At 38.3% G+C, this 8,963-nt stretch overlaps 1 non-coding gene across 1 annotated transcript; it reads right to left on the bottom strand.

Annotated features, from left to right (window-relative positions):
* Positions 1 to 687: 687 nt before the first annotated feature.
* On the bottom strand, positions 688 to 821 carry LOC145544006 (small nucleolar RNA SNORA43). The gene has a single exon (XR_014081232.1). It is a non-coding gene; the product is annotated as a small nucleolar RNA SNORA43 (small nucleolar RNA).
* Between the last annotated feature and the right edge of the window lie 8,142 nt (positions 822 to 8,963).

The raw sequence follows: 8,963 nt of genomic DNA, 5'->3' as shown, positions 1-8,963 counted from the left end.
GGTTTTAGAGACCAAGAAGTGGAAATCTGTCACTACTTCCACCTTTTCCCCTTCTATTTGCCATGAAGTAATGGAGTCAAATGCCATGATCTTAGTTTTTAATATTTAATTTTAAGCCATCTCTTTCACTCTCCTCCTTCACCCTCATTAAGAGGCTCTTCAGTTCCTCTTCACTTTCTGCCACTAGAAGTAGAATACTGGGCAAGTATTTAAAATAGGGTCTCCTGGACAAAAAGATGGGAACTGAATTATTGGAACTCAGGTGTATTTCTTTTTGGGGGGTGGGGGGGAAATCTAATCAATGAATCCTCCCAACCTGTATTTTTCCATAGCGGTGTTTGTCAGCCTTGTCCTGATCCTCTGGTCTTCCTTCCAGAGTGACACCTTGTCTCAAGGTCCTCAGGGCATAAGCACTTATGGGCCAGGTGGCTCTGGGCCCAGAGGCCCCAGAGGGTCTTGATACTTGCCCAGCAGCCCTCAGCCAGAGATGCATGTCATTCTTGCCCAAGGACTCCTAAAAAGTCCTTGCCACACAGATCTACAGAACAATCATTTGCAGTGGGAGACCCTCTCCTCATGAATCCCACTGTACCCAAAGCTTGCCACATGCTTGTCCACTCACTTAATTCTCCCAAGCCTTACCTTCTGTGCACATGGAAACATGGTGCTCCCTCAGGCAACTCTCAGTGATGTCTGGCTATAAACCATCCCTAGTTCCCACTGTTCTGAGCACTGAGTGTAGAAATAACTGCTTCCTCTCTGCCCCAACATCCTGAGTTCAGCAGGGCAGCTGCACCCGTGGTGCCAGCAAGTCCGGCATCTGAAGGGCAGCTGTGTTTCTATTATGTGAGATCAAATTAGAACTGGAAATATCAGTTGACTTGATGAATCATCAACTAAACTAAATTTTCTCTTTTAAAAGACATACTAAATCTAAAGCCTGGAGCATGGCTGAGTGAGGATCAAGTATCTCCAGCTATGGATAGAAGAAAGATGTGGGGGTCAGGGTACCTGAAAGGGTTCTCATACATGTTTTTTAAAAATATATCGTCTACGTTTAAACCTTGCATGAAAACACTAGAAGAGAAAACTAAACCAAACCAAGCCAACGTAATGAAATAAGTCGGACCTCACTGACAGCATGCTTTGAAAGAGATCTGAGATCCTGACAAATTTCCATTTACCCCTAACTAAGTTAAACAATTTGCTAAACAGAAACTATTCATTTCCTTTAAAAATAATGAGCTTTGTGGTAGGTAATTTCTGGTGTATTAGACAGAATTTCTGTTTGCCTGGTAGCTGTGAAGATTAAAATGATACAGGGAAAAATTACAGAATAAAGTAACATAGCGTAGTAGTTTTTTTGTCATTTGTCTGTATATAAAGCATTAGTTCCTAAATTGGGTTTAGTATGAATGATTGTATTTATAAGGTAGCATGTATATGCAATCATACACACATACACACCAACACACATATGGAGACAATAGCCATTTGTGGAGCTAAACAATAGCTTTTATACTAATTGTTGCAACTTAATTTATTTCACTTGGGTTGAGGGAATTAAGTGTTCTGAGAAATGAGTTCTTTAGTTTGATGATATTTAATTATTTTTCAACAAGAAATAAATGCTATAAAATAAGTGTAGGAAACAGGTATAGACCATTACACCAAATGTGAAAAAAGTAACAAAGAATTTTGAAGGTCAAAAGACTGTGAGTATAATTTTCAACAGGAAATGACAAGGACTAATGGATCATAAAGATCATAGGTCCCTCCTTCCCTCATTCAGCACCCTAAAATTACCTAGGAAATCCCTTTCTAAGGAGACAAAAGCCATATATTGTTTGGCAAGGAGAGAAAATCCAACATATTGAGAGTTTTTTCTTTCTTTACTCTGTGATGAACTCCTTTTCCAAGATTTTCTGTCATACCATCTCCTGAGTCAGCCTCTAGAGCTCAAATGAAGAGAAGCAGCTGTATTAGTGCTGTCACCCTGAAAGGTGAATAGGCTGCCATCTTCAATATTGTTGCCACTAACTTATGTAGCTGAGTGCCAAGATCCATGGGCATTGTCATTCCATGATAGCATTATATACTGCCATAGAGAGACTCATAATGATGGTGCACGATAATCTCTTCAAGATTAGGTTTCTGTCAAGACCATATTTCTTATAAAATTGGCCTGAAGAATTATTGTCCACTAAGTTCTAGATAAAGTAGTAATTAATTATAGCCAGTAGAGTATATAGAAGAGTGACAGCATTATTGCTGAATACGCACAAAAAAGGGAACTTGTTTAATTAGGTGACAGGAGAAGAAATCACGTTTAGAATTTTAATGAGAACTGCAATTGAAAACTTTTGGCATTTGGCCACCTCAAGTAAAGGCAAAACTTAGAGATTTTTAGAGATGAAAGCAGAGTTCAGTAATGATGTAAAAGGTACTGAAAGAGGGGAAAAGGACTTATATTTCTAAATGAGATATGCTGTATTTAAAAAAAAATTTCCTTCCTTCTTTGAGTTGGTAAAAAAGGCATCTCCATGATTGCATTGATTCTGTTATTGCAAAAACATGCTAAGAATTATGCCTGGAGCTAGATTCCTTGATCATTTACTAGACAGTATAGAGGTATCACCAGTTTGTGCATGTGTGTGCTAAGTCGCTTCAGTCATGTCTGACTCTCTGTGAACCCATGGACTGCAGCCTAGCAGGCTCCTCTGTCCATGGGATTTCAGAGGCAAGAATGTTGGAGTGGGTTGCCATGGCCTCCTCCAGGGGATCCTCCTGATCCAGGGATATAACCCATGTCTCTTAAATCTCCTGCATTGACAGATGGGTTCTTTACCACTAGCACCACCTGTGAAGTCCGTCAATGGCTTAGGTTATGCTGAATAAGCAACCACCCTCCTCGTCCCCCATATCTATAGCTTCATATAAAGTTTTTTCTCTTTATTATTAGTGCAAGCTCACCATGGGTTTGAGCAACCCGCCAGGTAAGCTTTCCTGCATACTCAGTGATCAGGCTCTCAGATTTCTGGCTCTAACATCTCATGTGAGGTCAGGTGGGTACTCTCATTTGGGAATAATGTGCGCCACGTATGGTTATACTTCCTGATGAGTCACAGGTCCACACCTAATATCTTAGCAGAGGGGAGGAATAGCCATTGTGTTACTAGGAGGAAGAGATTTGAATCAAGTATTAGGGAGCAGTTTTAGTGCTCACACTGGTGTTTATGAGATAGTGTTAGTGATCTCTACATAAAGGAGATGACTGTTGCTCACACCAGGCATTTGAATCATCTTCCTTGAAAGAGAATATAACCCCAAGATTCTCCATTCATTTCCTCAGATACCTACGTAGGAGAGTTAAGAACTCTAGCTTCCCACAGGACATTATATAGACTACTTATTTTCAAAAGTCTTGTACTGGAAAAAGCTTAAAATAAAATCACAGAAGGCCACCACAAATATTTACTATCTTGCATAGAAAAGTAAATAGAAAATTATTATAAATAACTACTTAAAATTAGTAAATCTATTACTCTTTTAGATATTGTGTCAATATTGTAAGCAAGTGTGTTCTACAGTAACAACCCCCAATCCCCAAATTCTCAACAATTTAAGACAAAATTTATTTTTTTATCTTTTTTAATCTTTAATTTCTTTTGACAATGTTTTATAGTTTAAAGGGTGTAATCTTTTAACTTCTTTTGTTAAATTTACTTCTAAGTTTTTCTTTTATTCTTTTGGATGCATTCAAACCAAAAGTTAATTTTTTATTTTTTAAAAAATATTTCCTTTATTTATTTTTAATTGAAGAATAATCACAATAATGTGTTGGTTTCTGCCATACATCAACATGGATCAGCCATAGGTATATGTATGTTTCCTCCCTCTTGACCCTCCCACCCCCCTCCCACCCCATCCTTCCCCTCTTTTGAAGATTTGTAACTATGAAGAAACCTTAGTAGCATGGGATAAAAAAAAGACATTTGTAAAACATGAAGTTATATACTGTCATAGCTTCATTAAGTTAATATTTGGTAAGCAGAGCTCTGGAGTGTTAGATGGTTTGACAAAAGACCACAAGGTAATTGAAACAGCAAATTGCTCACAGGTCCTAGAGAGAGTACACCTTGTGCCTCCAGGAGCCGCAGAGTGAGATTTAAGGAGGATGCAGACAGAGAGAGTGGCAGGGCCTGGGGCATATCCTTGGTTATGATCTGCGGGTAGAGTGTTTTGGGGTTCCTGGGTTAAGGCTAGATTGGTCAATTAAAAACCAAGAGAGTGGGGTTTGGGAAGATCTCTGAGCAGCCCAAGGGAAAGGCCCTGGAAGGCAGAGAAACTATTTATCATCAAGGCTGTTGGGGAAGTCATACTAGGAATATATACTTATTTGTGACTCTGTGGCTTTATTTAGGGCTTATACTTGCATGAGAAGCTAATGATGGCTTATGACCCCTGAGGTTCTCTTGACACAAAATGGATGCTAAGGCAGCAGTACCATGTAGTAGCTTAGCTAAATTCTCAACAAGTGCTTAATTCTTCTCCTTCCCATTCTATTCACTGATTATAACAGTTTTTGATTTTCTTGGCAAAAATAATTTGTAAATCAAACCCGTCATATAAAAGCTTAAGCATCCTAGCTTCATTTTAGGATTATTTATTTGCTTAGTCAACAAATTCTAAGCCTTTATTTGCCAATTAGCAATTTTTCCATGTGCTCTTTCCTTTTAATAAGCATTCACTTTTAAGTGCTGATCATTGCAGCATGAATACAAGTAGTTATTTTCTGAGAAAATGAATATGATGCAGATATTGACTTTTGTGGCAGTGAACATAGAGATTTATTGACTGGAAGATAAGGTCAATACTTGCCTTGAGGGACAATAAATCTAGATGTTCAACAAAATATAAAGCCAATATTTGTATTAATACCTATGCTTTGAATACCTGTCCAAAATCCCTGGGAATTTCTCTATATAGTAGTGGAATTTCTTGATCTTTGAAAAGGGTGCCATTGTAAATAGACCTTGAAAAGCTATTGCAAAGTTTGAAACTAAGATCAAAATAAACCAGTGTAGATGTCAGAAGTAGAATGCATGAATTTTGCAGTCTCTTTTGCAAGAGTGTTTGCTTTAAAATGTGTAAACTTTAAAAACTACTTGATTCATTAAAGTGTGAAATTTATTTAGTTAACAGCATTTCACTGAAGTACAATTTTAATAGATACAAAGCATGTATGACAGACCTAGAACTCTAATGTTCGTAAATAAAATGTTGCTTCTCCTAGATTCTGACTGTCAACTACTTTCATCTCTTAAGACTTCAAGGGCATTCTTTGCAAATAAATCACTGGCTTTTTAAGTACAGTACAGTGTTCATAATGTTATTACATTGTTTGTTCCTTTAGGTGCAGCCATTTTATTATTAATAGCCCCTTAACTGATCAGAGTGCTTCCTCCATTAAGAGATACCTGTTACATATAGACTTCATAGTATTGATTTCAGAAGCACACTTTCTAGAAAGTACTTGCAATCATCAAAACAAAACTAGGTATCTTCCACCAGGTACCCTCCCTGTTATCTTTCTAGCAGTGGCTTGTCTACCTTCCAAATCCTCTGGACTAATCACTGCTGGATTTATTGACATTTTTCTGTCAGTAATGTTCCACTTTAATTTACAGTGAATGAGCCCATGCACTTAAATCCTCTTCATGTGCCATTGAAATAGCCAGCACTTATTATGATAGGAACAAAATAAAATTGGAATCTAGCATTAGAAACAAGGTAAGGAAACTCAAAATAACAGGGACTGAAGACAAAGTGAGGCCATGGACAATTAGCAGGAGCAAATGTTGAACCTGCAAAAGCTTTTGAAAAATACACTGCTGCCACGGTCCATAAGGGATGAGATTTCTGTGGGAGCAGCACTCCTCATGGAGGATGTGCCGAGTAAGGTGAAGACACTGCTCCAAAAGGCTTCTGAGGTGGGTGGCCATGCTGGTTCAGAAAAGTCTATCCCAGCCAGCTTTCAGAAGAATGATTTAGTGTAGCAGCCACGCTCTGCTTCTTACTACTTGCCATAGCAACTGGACCTGCTATCTTGCAGATTATAGTTCTAAAAAGGAAAAAACTGTTCTCCTTAAATCTGTCTGATTGTTCTTTCAGATAATGTTCATGTTTTATCTTGACATCTCAAAGCAGAAATGCATTGATCACCCTCTGTTTGTAGCAAAGTAAGAAAAAGTTTTGTACATTTGAGACTCAAAAGATGAAACAAAAGTTAGGGTTCTAAATTGTAACTGAAATCATCTCTAACTTCATAAATGCTACTTGAGAGGCATTTATTCCATCTATGAAAGGGAAACAGTCTGATATCAGAAAATATTGCTTTTAGATGGAGAAACAGATTTCTGGATTTAAAACCTTTCTACTATCGCCACTGCTCTGAATTCTGTAATTTATATGTGAGAAACTAAAAACAAGTTACTTAGAACTGTTAAGGGTAAAAAGGCAAGTGAAAATGCCAGCTTAGTGTAACGTGCAGAAAATATCAGTGGCATTATAACCTTCAGATAAAATGACATTCAAGGGCAAAAGCATTAAATGGGGCAAAGATAACAGTGGTGATCAACCCAGAGTTCATACTTCCATCATTATAATCACTCATTTGCTCATACCCTCAATTCTTTGTCCCTTTTTTCTCTCTCTGTTACTTGGAATTAACTTCAACCCTGGTTAAATGCAACTACTTACGTATTCCAGATCTGAAAACTTGTTGCAGAATCTGGCTGGAGAAAAGTCACTAATTGTCTAATCTCATGTTAATTGATAACAACAGGCATCAAGGCAGCTCTTAACATTGCCATGGAATGACCTGCTTTCGCTGATGACCTCTTTTCTTATTTCGCTATGAACAAAGAAGCAATTAGGAGAGAATTTCTACATCAACAAGTATGGTGACTTTTCTGTTTGATCCTATGCTCATATATCTGCATATCCTCCTATTTTTGTGGAGTTACTATGTATGATGCTATGTGAAATAGTGATCCCTCCAATTAAGCTTATCTGTAATTCTGGAGTTTAAAGAACACCAGTGGAGAAATATATATTTGAGAGTTGTCAACATATAAATGATATTTGAAATTAAAAAATAATAATGATACAGTGGTTGATTTAGTCACTAAGTCATGTCTGACTCTTGTGACCCCATGGCCTGTAGCCCGTCAGGCTCCTCTGTCCATGGGATTCTCCAAGCAAGAATACTGCAGTGGGTTGTCATTCCTTTCTCCAGGGGACCTTCCCAACCCAGGGATAGAACCCACGTCTCCTGCATTGCAGGCAGATTCTTTACTGATTGAGCCACCAGGGAAGCCCTGATATAGTGGTCAGAATATTTATATACAGATTATAATGCACCATGTTCTTTTGTAAGTACTTTATATGTTGTACTAACTCATTTAATACAACAGAATTGGTATTCTTATCATCATTTTGCAATGATGAACCTTGACATGAACATCAAGGGAGGGTAGAAAAGATATCCAAGGATAGTGATCTGGCATACTCTACTACAGAGGTCAGGGAAGTGAAAAAGAATGAGCTAAAGAGGCATGAGGAGAAGCCAGTAAGACAGGAACAAAACAAAACAGAGTTTATATAGTCTGGAAGACAACTGTAAAAGTATTTCAATGATGAATATTCTATCAAATACTAACAAAAGAAAATTGTTGTTGTTTAGTCACTAAGTCATGCCTGACTCTTCTGTGACTCTATCGACTGTAGCCCGCCAGGCTCCTCTGTCTGTGGGATTTCCAAGGCAAGAATACTGGAGTGGTTTTCCATTCCCTTCTCCAGGGGATCTTCCTGACCCAGAGATTAAACCCATATCTCCTGCATTGGCAGGTGGTTTCTTTACTGTTGAGCCACCAGGATAGCCCAAGGAATGAAAAGAGACCTTAGTAAATCGATGATAATTGGTGATATTGAAGGAAAGCATATTAGTGGAGTAAAGGAAAACAAAGTAAAATAGGTTCAAAATAGAATGGAAGGTGAAAAATTGGAGACAATGAATGTTTTAGTCTGCTCAGGCTGCCATAATAAAACACCATAGACTAGGTGGCTTCCTCATCAGAAATTTAGGTTTTCAGTTTCAGAGGTTACAAGTCAAGGCCAAAGTTTGAACTAGTTAGGTTTCTGGTGAGAACTTTCATCTTGCCTTGTAGACTGCCACTTTCTTGCTATGTCTTCATGCGGCCTTTCCTTGGTGTGTGTGTGCTTCTGCATGGGAGGGAAGTAGAAGAGAGGGAAAGAGCAAGCTGTCCGGTGACTCTTCTAAGAACATTGATTGCATTGGATTAGGACTCCTCTTTTAGAATCCCACTTAGCCTTAATTGCCTCCTAAATGCCGATGTCCAAATACAGTCATTTTGGGTTTTAGGACTTCAACATACGAACTTTGGAGGAGACATGATATAGTCTGGAGTAATGACCACAGACAACTTTGTATTCTGTTGACAACTCTATGCAGAGAATAAATTATAGAAGATGAAAGTTAATGCAAGGAGGAGGCTATTAATTGTGGTATGGGGTCATATTGTTGAATGGGGTTGGGTGTTAGCCCTGGAAATGGACTCTAGATTGATGGAGTATATGTTTTGGAGACTGGGAAAAAAACACGTATGACTACATATTGTGTGGTGAGTGGCAGGTTATACTTTTCAAAGATGGTCACATCTTTTCCCATTATACATACCCTTTTGCAGTGTGCCCTTGCCACTACCCCATCAAGGACTGGAGTCTGTTCTGTACTGCTTTACATCTGGCTTTTCACTGTGACTCCTCCTGTTTAGAGAATATGGCAGAACTGAGGCTGTATAAGCTCTAGGAACAGCCCTTAATTTTGACTTCCTGCTGCTTGAAAGCCAGCTACTATAGAAGGGCATGATTCTCTGAGA

The sequence above is a fragment of the Giraffa tippelskirchi genome, chromosome 3 (genome assembly GCF_054371585.1).
Source record: "Giraffa tippelskirchi isolate mGirTip1 chromosome 3, T2T-mGirTip1v1.2.pri, whole genome shotgun sequence".
In the NCBI taxonomy this organism is placed as follows: Eukaryota; Metazoa; Chordata; class Mammalia; order Artiodactyla; family Giraffidae; genus Giraffa; species Giraffa tippelskirchi.
The sequence above is the reverse complement of the archived record's forward strand: the minus strand, read 5'-3'. Positions and strand labels throughout refer to the sequence as shown.